The following is an 8222-nucleotide window of genomic DNA, read 5'->3' on the forward strand; positions in this document are numbered from 1 at the left end:
GGACTTAGATATCCTAGGAATGACCAGAAGCCTCGAATTTAGTGATCTTAAAGAACGTGATGGATTGTAGGGCGATAGAAGGTCCATTAAATACACAGGAGCTAAACCCCATAGAAGGGGTTGAGCTCCTCAACCACCACCAATGTGCAGCATCCTCCTGGATGATACAACGGCAGCCATATTGCGCCAGGACGCCCACCACACACCAGCTTATTGGTGGAGAGTGATGAAGCCAATTAGTATATAAATATATATGGGGATGATTAGTAGGCCATGATGGATAAAGGCCACTGTGCAAATTTGGCTAGGATACTCTTTCGAAAGACATCCTGGATTAATGACAACAGAGAGTCAGGACCTCGGTTTAACGTCTCATCCAAAGGACGGATATTTATACTCGCAAATGCTTTGACGCACTACCACAGCGCATGATGCCTAAAGCCCCATTCACACCTCCAGCAACAAAGCGACATGATCCCATTCATTTCGATGGAGGGCTGGCGACTTCAAGAAATTTCAACTTTATGCAAATGGTAAGCGAATTTCGCAACCGACAACCAATAGGAGTGAAGACTGTCAGTGGAGCTCAAGTCACCGTGAAGTGCAGGCAAGACAGATTTCCGGAGCGATTTCACTGTTTTATATGATTTAACTGTAACCACTCTATCGATATAATAAAATTATGCATGTAAAAGAAAATGTCAACAGTCTCAGTGAGTTTGATTCATACAATGATAGTCCGTGTGTTGTAATTTTATAATGCAAGTTTAGCACTGGTGCAGTTCATGTTACATTTCCCCTGCATTATGTTGATTATTAGGGACAAGAATATTGATTATTTGTCAAATTCGAATGACGTCTTAGTAATTTTTGACAGTATGAGTGAGTTTAATTTGTTGATTGATCGATCGTTAATCTGGTTAATGATTTAATGCACTGAGCACTGCTGTGGTTAATATAACAATACTCTCCAACAGCATGTTACTTTTAATTCTTTTAAGCCTAATCCTAGTCAAATTAGAATGATATCTTAGTTTTCTATATCACTTGTGATTGTACTTTCTATATATATGGCCAGACATGCAGTCTGCCTACCAATAACATTAGAGCGACAGCACTGGGAACGCCCACAAGCGACTCACAGTACAGAGGGTGTGTCCGAAAACTCAGGCAGCTGACTTGTTGCCTCGCTGCCCTATCAGGCAATGACTTTGCAGGCAGCGTCTGCGCACGAGTGCACCTCACGAAACTGATTTCAGACAGACTTCTGAGACACCGTAATGGTTTAATGATCTACAGCAAATTAGAGTGAGCTTTAGTGAAAACGTGAATATGTAATGACTACAATAGTAATTTCCCGCTAGAAATGACATCATCAGTGGAAAGTGATGATCAAAAATGTGCATTTAAACACAAACTGACGACCAGCCGCAACTTTCAGACGCCATCTTTATTTTTCTAGCTCAACTGTCACAGAATGGAAAGCACAGGATTGGAGGACTAGGATATCAAAGGCAGTGAAGGATACATCTACTGTATGCTGCCTTCAAAAATCAATCAGATGTATATCTCAGGAGACAGGAAGAGAAACTAAAATTGCATTCAGACGTGTCTTGATGCCTTCCGACCTTGGAATGTGTCTTTCGAAGGGAGCATCTATCAGTTTTCAGACGCAGCCAGATAGCAACATACAGCGTCAAAGTCACTGGCAGTGTGATCAGGGACACCAATTCCACCAAGCAGTTAAAACGTATAATTTGTACTAATTAAAATGACTTTTAACATTTAAAAACAGACATGTCCAAAATCCAAAGCTTGATTGTACTGGTAAGACTGACTTAACACAGTTGACTTTTTTCCAATATCTCCCTTCATGTATTTACAGTAAACAATTATTTTTAAGAAAACAATTACTGTAGCTAATTTAACAAAAGGCATTTTCTTTTTTCATGTTTCAAAGGTTGTACGGTAGTACATTCCCAGTAACCACACTGACTTACTACTGGTGAAATTGTGCCAATAGCTCCGCGTATGCACAGTGCACAATTTTTTTTTATAAAAAATTACTGTAGTTCAGCAAAAGTTTTTTTTATTCAAATTCAAATTTCATTCAAATTAAGTCAAGTCAAGTCACCTTTATTTATATAGCGCTTTTTAAAATACAGATTGTTTCAAAGCAGCTTTACAGTGATAACAGGAAAATAATGCAACAAAGTTGGTTTCTGCTGTACTGCAAATCTAGAAGTGATGGTTCATTTTCGTTGTAAAAAAGTTATAAATTTAGTTAATTTATTTATATATAGCCACTCTGGAGAAAACAGTGATGTCATCGTCCAGCTCAGTTCAGTTCTCATGCAATGCAGGCAGATCAATAATATTGTTGAATATTAAATGTGTATATATATATTCATATTTTATAAAAAATTATACGTTTTAACAACACGGTGGAATTGGCAGACGTTCCCTTAGCGTTGAGGTCAAAGTAATCTCAAGTATAAATACGCAGCTATAATGGCCTACGAACTCCTGTGCGAGTATTGAAGCTGACTTCTGCTGATGAAACTACAAACTATCTTCAGTAAATATTTTCTTTAATTTTTTATAATTCTGACTCTGGGTCTTCATTCTTCATATCTGGTTCTGGGTCTTTAACTGTACGCCCCTTACAGTTTGGTATACGCAGCTATAACGCAGCTATAATGCATGTAGGTGATTTTGAAGTAATATTTCATATCGATATACAATACTGTTAAAACTAATCGTGTATTGATATATTTGTAAGACTGCCGACTCTATAGAACAATGGGAAGGAAAACGTCTCAGTTAAGTATGTAACCCTCGTTCCCTGAGTAGGGAACGGAGACGTTACGTCGGATGACGACGAATGGGGTTTCGCTTAGAACACCTGTAGAACACCTGGAACAAACTGTTCCAGCCAATAATCGACAAGAAGAATTTGGGGGTGGGGTTGGGGGGGTTAGTGCGCGGATGATAAGACATGATGCGCGGATGTTAAGACAAGACACACTAGACTTGACATCAACGACACCAAATAGAATTGGCTCTTCTGTATCTCATGACCTACGGTGACCCAGTAGTGCACAACACAACCAAATTTATAAAGCAAAAATAAGTTCACAACACAACGAAATCAAGCCACAACACAACTGAAACAAGCCACAACACAACGAAAACAAGCCACAACACAACGGAAATAAGCCACAATGCAAATAAAGCCACAACACAACGAAATAATGCCACAAAACAACGGAAATGCTCCCGACCACTAGAGGGCTCTCAGAGAATGGTAAAGTAGTTCCCTTTCGTTGTCACTCCGAGTTACGTCGGATGACGACGAATGGGGTTTCGCTTAGAACACCTATCGACTTCGAGTATTACAAAACGAGCCAATGGCAAAGAAATGCCATGGGTCTGCGGAATTTGCATAGCGTAACTCCGCCCCACCTCGTGGGTACAAAAGGAGGAAGCCGGCAACATGCAGATATGTTTCTTCGCTGAGGGAAGGTGGAATATTTCAACCCCAGGGGTGGCAAGGTGGCTTGCCAAGGGAAAGACACATGCTCAGAGAGGCTTACAGTGGAAATACACAGGGGGGGGTCGCTCAGAGGAGGGACCATGCACACGGGAGGCACCTAGCCGACGCGCAGGCAATAGACGCTGGCACCGATGTCAGGAGTGCTGGAGGAACTCAGGGCTTTCGGAGAAGCTAACCTGACAAGACATCGCACGTATCCAGTCCGTGGAGTGGAATGGCGAGCAAGCGAAGACACCTGAGAGGGTCCAGTACTAGCTGGTTGAAGCGAGTATATGATAGGACACTGGCTCCACTCGGAGATTGTAGAATCTGGCGAATGTGTTAGGTGTCGCCCAGCCTGCAGCTCTGCAGATGTCTGTTAGCGAGGCGCCATGCGCTAGAGCCCAAGAGGACGCCACACTCCGGGTGGAGTGGGCAGTCACACCAAGGGGGCACGGTCGACCTTGCTGCTGGTATGCCAAAGCAATGGCGTCCACTATCCAGTGAGACAACCTTTGCTTGGAGAGAGCCTTTCCCTTCAGCTTCCCACCATAACAGACAAAAAGCTGGTCTGAGGTCCTGAAACACTGCGTTCTGTCTACATAGGCGCGGAGAGCGCGTACTGGACAGAGCAGTGCCAAGGCTGGGTCTGCCTCCTCCAGGGGCAGCGCTTGCAGGTTCACCACCTGGTCCCGGAAGGGAGTGGTAGGAACCTTGGGCACATATCCAGGCCGGGGTCTGAGGATGACGTGAGAGTAAGCCGGCCCGAATTCCAGGCACGCTTCATCAACGGAGAATGCGTCCAGGTCCCCTACCCTCTTGATGGAGGCCAGTGCAACCAGGAGCGCTGTCTTCATAGACAGGAATTTAAGCTTGAGTGATTGCAGGGGCTCAAATGGAGCACTCTTCAGGGCAGTTAGAACCACAGAGAGGTCCCAAGAGGGAACGAGAGGAGGGCGAGGCGGATTTAGTCTCCTCGCTCCTCTCAGGAACCTGATGACCAGGTCGTGCTTCCCCACCGACTTGCCTTCGATGAGGCAAGGCGTACTGCCAGCAACTCGAGGCAATAGACATGCCATACTGCTCAACACTACATCCGAGAATCACTGAGCTTCAGGAGCAACCTTGCTCAACACCTGGTGTGATAAATCTCCCTGAATTTTTCAGGAGCATTTCTGCTCAACATGAGAGTGTGACAGCATCTCCATTGCGCATGGCGCCCCAGCCCGTGGAGGCATCTGTTGAGACAACAACATGCCGGGAAGCTCGTTCCAGGGGCACTCGGACCCGTAGAAAACTGAGGTTCGACCACGGGGTGAGTACTGACGGCAGGTCGGAGTAACTGGTACTCGGAGGGTGCCGTGTTGCCATGCCCACCTCGGGACTCGGTCGCGAAGCCAAAGCTGAAGCTGTCTCATATGAAGCAATCTGAGCGGCGTACCGCGGCTGCAGATGCCATAAGCCCCAGGAGCTTCTGAAAAAACTTCAGTGGAACCGCACTCTTGCGCTTGATAGTCTCAGGCAAGTCAGCAATGGCTGAGTGGAGAAGGGGACCAAGTCCATACTGAGAAAAGAGCTCCTCTGCAAGGGGCAAAGTTTACTCCTTTCCCAGTTGACCCGAGCTAGGTGACGAGCAAGGTGCCGGAGCACTGGGTCCCTGTATTCGCAAACCTGGTCTCAGGAGTGAGCTTAAGACAGCCAGTCACCGAGATAGTTCAGGATGCAAACCCTGTGTTCCCATGGAGGAACAAGGGCTGCCTCAACAACCTTGTCAAGGCGCGAGGAGACAGGGCTAGCCCGAATGGGAGAACAGCGTACTGATATGCGCGCGCCCTGACAGCAAACCGTAGGTATGGTCTGAGTCGAAGGAGAACGGAGACATAAAAGTAGGCGTCCTTCAGGTCGATCGCTGCAAACCAATCCTGTGGCCGCACACATCCAGAAATGCGTTTGGCCAGGAGCATCTTGAACGGCAGCCTGTGAAGGGAGCGGTTCAGATGCGTAGGTCCAGGATTGGCCGTAACCCACCAGACTTCTCCGGGACAATGAGGTAGGGGCTGTAAACCCGGACCTCATTTCGGCTGGAGGGACAGTCTCAATCGCACCCTTCGCCAGTAGGGTAGCATCCTCCGCTCTCATGATAGGGACATAGCCCTCGACCAAAGTGGAGCGGACTCCCCTGAAGCGGGGAGGAGACCGTGCGAACTGAATCGCATAGCCGAGCTGATTGTTCGAGCGACCCAGCGGAACAGATAGGGAAGCTCTAGGCAGGCTCCTAACTGTGCCAGCGGCGTCAAGAACCACAGACGTCCCCCCGGTGGTGCAGCGAAGCGGAATGACCGGCCCAGACGTGGACGGCATAGCGGTCCGGTGTGGGGGCAAGGTCAAAACCGCACCCTGACAGAGGAGGCCAGGGAAGGACCAGCGTTCCACAGGGGCCTGCTCTGTCAGGGGGACAGGGGCGAAGCGGTCCGTGGACGGCACGCCATGTCAACCGCCTCTGGGACAGAGGGGGACGAGGAGAGCACGGCTGGTGGGCGGCGGGTGGGTTACGCTATGCAAATTCCGCCGACCCATGGCATTTCTTTGCCATTGGCTCGTTTTGTAATACTTGAAGTCGATAGGTGTTCTAAGCGAAACCCCAATCGTCGTCATCCGACGTAACTCGGAGTGACAACGAAAGGGAACTACTTTACCATTCTCTGAGCGCCCTCTAGTGGTCGGGAGCATTTCCGTTGGCTTTATTTCGTTGTGTTTTGGCTTTATTTGCATTATGGCTTATTTCCGTTGTGTTGTGGCTTGTTTTCGTTGTGTTGTGGCTTGTTTCAGTAGTGTTGTGGCTTGATTTCGTTGTGTTGTGAACTTATTTTTGCTTTATAAATTTAGTTGTGTTGTGCACTACTGGGTCACCCGAAGGTAATGAGATACAGAAGAGCCAATTCTATTTGGTGTCGTTGATGTCAAGTCTAGTGTGTCATGTCTTAACATCCGCGCATCATGTCTTATCATCCGCGCACTAACCCCCCAAACCCCACCCCCAAATCCTTCTTGTCGATTATTGGCTGGAACAGTTTGTTATGTTTCATGGTGAGGGTTAGCCCAGTTTGTTTTTGTTGCCATTTTTGGAGCCTTGGGTGTCTGCAGAGACCGTGTTTTTTTTACAGTGTGTTCAGGGGACAGGCAGCTAGCGGATAGTGAGGCGATGTTTGCTGTGTGTGACAAAAAATTTTTTGGCCTAAAAAACGCGTGACATCGCTTAGAGCACCTTTAAAGGGTTAGTTCACCCAAAAATGAAAATTAAGTCATTAATTACTCACCCCCATGCTGTACCAACCCCGTAAGACCTTCGTTCATCTTCGGAACACAAATGAAGATATTTTTGATTAAATCTGAGAGGTGGATCACTGCTACATAGGCTGCCAGAGGGAATGAAACTTGACGGCCCAGAAAGTCATTAAAGAACATGTTTAAATAATCCATGTGCCTACAGTGGCTCAACTATAAGTTTATCAAGCGACGAGACTACTTTTTTCCCGAAAAAAAAACATAATAACGACTTTATTCGACTATTCCTTTTCTTCCTTGTGGGCCTGAGACGAGAGTTCAAGAGATTTCCACGACGCATGCGCGAGAACTGAACAAGAAGTATTAGAAGAAGAACGTTCTCTTGTCAGTTCTCGCGCATGCGTCGTGGAAATCTCTTGAACTCTCGTCTCAGGCCCACAAGGAAGAAAAGGAATAGTCGAATAAAGTCGTTATTATGTTTTTTTTTTCGGGAAAAAAGTATTCTCGTCGCTTGATAAACTTATAGTTGAGCCACTGTAGGCACATGGAATATTTAAACATTTTCTTTAATGACTTTCTGGGCCGTCAAGTTTCATTCCCTCTGGCAGCCTATGTAGCAGTGATCCACCTCTCAGATTTAATCAAAAATATCTTCATTTGTGTTCCGAAGATGAACGAAGGTCTTACGGGGTTGGTACAGCATGGGGGTGAGTAATTAATGACTTAATTTTCATTTTTGGGTGAACTAACCCTTTAAGGTAACATCTTTATGAATGAACACCTCATTTTAAAATCTTCTCAGTCTACTGATATTTTTTATGTTATGACATCCGCTTCGACCATTACAAAGCTCATAATATCTTTTGTTAAGTCTACAATAAGTGAATCCACTTCACCAGCTAATTACTCTTCGAATGAAGAGCTCTGTATATAGAAATATACAGAGCTACCGCAAAAACGGAAGTTCAAACTCAAAATTCAAAAGATGGCTACGTGCTTGTTTCTCTGGCTCATAAGGTCCTTTTTGTTTGACAGCTCTTACATTATATGTGTTTGTTATTTGGAAAAGAGCCATCCTAATCTCATTCGTATTGATATTGTTTAATATATTTTAAAATGTAATGTATTCCTGTGATGACGAAGCTGAATTTCCAGGAATCATTACTCCATTCTTTTAGAAAGATTAAAAGAACAGCATTTATTTGAAATAGAAACTTTTGACTTTTCAATTTAATGCATCTTTGCTGAATATAAGTTTTATTTTATTTAAAGAAATCTTGCTAATGGTAGTCTACATGTACAACGTTTTACGTTTTAGAAACGAAATTGGTAAATTAACGTGATGACATTGAACATATTAATTGTCATTGATTCAACACAATAAAACTATCATGATTATTTC

The sequence above is a fragment of the Siphateles boraxobius genome, unplaced genomic scaffold (assembly GCF_051911475.1).
Source record: "Siphateles boraxobius isolate OS27281-9 unplaced genomic scaffold, OSU_SipBor_1 33, whole genome shotgun sequence".
Classification (NCBI taxonomy): domain Eukaryota; kingdom Metazoa; phylum Chordata; class Actinopteri; order Cypriniformes; family Leuciscidae; genus Siphateles; species Siphateles boraxobius.